We start from the raw sequence: 3,093 nt of genomic DNA on the forward strand, positions 1-3,093 counted from the left end.
GTTGAGTTTTGACCAATTTTGGTTGATTTAAACCAATTTTTGTTGGTTTGAAGTCTTCTCTGTTGGGTTTACACCAAATTTTGACATTTTGAAACTTTTTCTCACGGTTTCAAACCAACTTGTGATGGTTTCAAAGAAATCTTGAAGGTTCCACCATTTTTTCGTTGGTTTCGCCCATTTTTGGTGGTTTCAAACCAATTTCTGGCGGTTTTGGCCAATTTTTTGATGGTTTCAAGACATTTCTGTTGGGTTTGGAAGAATTTTTTGGGGTTTTCAAACAAATCTTGGTGGTTTCAGGCCAATTTTGGTGGTTTCAAACTATTTTTGGACAGTTTCACCAATTTTTGATGGTTTCAAAACAATTTTTGATGGTTTCAAGGCCGTTCCATTGCGTTTTGACCAATTTTGGTTGGTTTAAACCAATTTTTGTTGGTTTGAAGTCTTTTCTGTTGGGTTTACACCAAATTTTGGCATTTACAAACAATTTCTGGTGATTTCAAAACAATTTTTTTTGATGGTTTCATCCATTTTTTGTGGTTTCAAACCAATTTTTGGTGGTTTTGGTCAATTTTTGATGGTTTCAAGACATTTCCGTTGGGTTTACACCAAATTTTGGCATTTTGAAACATTATCAGAAGGTTTCAAACCAACCTTTGATTTTTTTCAAAGAAATTTTGAAGGTTCCATCAATTTTTCGTTGGTTTCACCCATTTTTGGTGGTTTCAAACCAATTTTTGGCGGGTTTGGCCAATTTTTGATGATTTCAAGACATTTCCGATGGGTTTGGAAGAATTTTTTTGGGGTTTTCAAACAAATCTTGGTGGTTTCAAAACTATTTTTGGTGGTTTTGCCAATTTTTTATGGTTTCAACACATTTTTTGGTGGTTTCAAAGCCTTTCTGTTGGGTTTTGACCAATTTTGGTTGGTTTAAACCAATTTTTGTTGGTTTGAAATCTTCTCTGTTGGATTTACACCAAATTTTGGCATTTCCAGGCCATTTTTTTATGGTTTCAAAGAAATTTTGAAGGTTCCACCAATTTTTCCATGGTTTTGCCCATTTTTTGTGTTTTTCAACCAATTTTTGGCCAATTTTTGATGGTTTCAAGATATTTCCGTTGGGTTTGGAAAAATTTTTTGGGGTTTTCAAACAAATCTTGGTGGTTTCAAAACTATTTTTGATGGTTTTGCCAAATTTTTGATGGTTTCAAGATTTTTCCGTTGGGTTTTGACCAATTTTGGTTGGTTTAAACCAATTTTTGTTGGTTTGAAGTCTTTTCTGTTGGGTTTACACCAAATTTTGGCATTTCCCGGCCATTTGTGATGGTTTCAAACCAATTTTTTTGATGGTTTCATCCATTTTTTGTGGTTTCAAACCAATTTTTGGTGGTTTTGGCCAATTTTTGATGATTTCAAGATGTTTCCGTTGGGTTTACACCAAACTTTGGCATTTTCAGGCCATTTCCAATGGTTTTAAACCAACTTTTGATGGTTTCACAGAATTTCTGAAGATTCCACCATTTTTTCGATGGTTTCACCCGTTTTTGGTGGTTTCAAGCCAGTTTTTAATGGTTTCAAACCAACTTCAGATGGGTTCAAATCAAGTTTTGGTGCGTTTGGACCATTTTTGTCACTTCCAGGCCAACTTTTGTTGGTTTCAAACCAACTTTGATGGGTTTGGACCAATTTTTGATGTTTTCAAGTCAACATTGGATGGGTTCAAGTCAACTTTTGATGGTTTCAAACCAACTTTGGTGGTTTTAGGCCAATTTTTGATGGTTTCAAGACTTTTCCGTCGGGTTTCGACCAATTTTTGGCATTTTCAAACCATTTCTGGTGATTACAAGTCAACCTTGGGTGGTTTCAAACCAACTTTGGCGGGTTGGGATGAATTTCTGATGGGTTCAAGTCAACTTTGGATGGTTTCAAACCAACTTTTGAGGAGTTCAAACCAACTTCTGGTGTGTTTGGACCAATTTTCGTCATTTTCAAACCAAATTTTGATGGTTTCAAGCCCATTTTTGATGGTTTCAAACCAACTTTGGATGGGTTCAAACCAAAGTTTTATGGTTCTCAGCCAATTTTGGATGTGTTCAAGTCGATTTTTGATGGTTTCAAACCAACTTTGGATGGGTTCAAACCAACTTTGATGGGTTTTGACCAATTTTTGATGTTTTCATGTCAACTTTGGATGGTTTCAAAACAACTTCTGATGGTTTCAAACCAACTTTGGATGGGTTCAAACCAAGGTTTTATGGTTTTGAGCCGATTTTGGATGGATTCAAGCCAACTTTGGATGGGTTCAAACCAAGTTTGGGTGGTTTCAAGCCCTTTCTGTCGGATCTCAACCAATTTTTGATGGTTTCAAACCAAGTTTGGATGGTCTCACCCAACTTTTGGTGTGATTAAACCAATTTTTGTTGCTTTCAGGCCAACTTTTGATGGTTTCAAATCAACTTTGAATGGGTTCAAACCAACTTTGAAGAGTTCAAACCAACTTTTGAATGGATTCAAACCAACTTTTGATGGGTTCAAACCAACTTTGAATGGGCTCAAACCAACTTTGAAGAGTTCAAATCAATTTTAGATAGATTCAAACCAAGTTTGGATGGGTTCAAGCCAACTTTGAAGAGTTCAAACCAACTTTGAATGGATTCAAACCAACTTTGGATGGTTCAAACCAACTTTTCATGGTTTCAAACCAATTTTGAAGAGTTCAAACCAACTTTGAATGGATTCAAACCAACTTTTGATGGTTTCAAACCAACTTTTGATGGTTTCAAACCAACTTTGGATGGGTTGAAGCCAACTTTGAAGAGTTCAAACCCACTTTGAATGGTTCCAAACCAACTTCGAAGAGTTCAAACCAATTTCAGATGGGTCCAAGCCAATTTTCAAGCATTTTCTGTTGGATCTCAACCAATTTTTGATGGTTTCACCCAATTTTTCTCACTTCCAAACCATTTTTTTCTCGCTCCCAAACCACTTCCACCAACCTCCCACCGCTTCCACCACTCCCAACCCCGCCGCCTCAACCGCACCGCCAAAACTCATCCCCCACCGCCCCCCCCCAAAAAAAAAAAAAAAAAACCCAAA

The sequence above is a fragment of the Catharus ustulatus genome, chromosome 1, assembly GCF_009819885.2.
Source record: "Catharus ustulatus isolate bCatUst1 chromosome 1, bCatUst1.pri.v2, whole genome shotgun sequence".
NCBI classification, from domain to species: domain Eukaryota; kingdom Metazoa; phylum Chordata; class Aves; order Passeriformes; family Turdidae; genus Catharus; species Catharus ustulatus.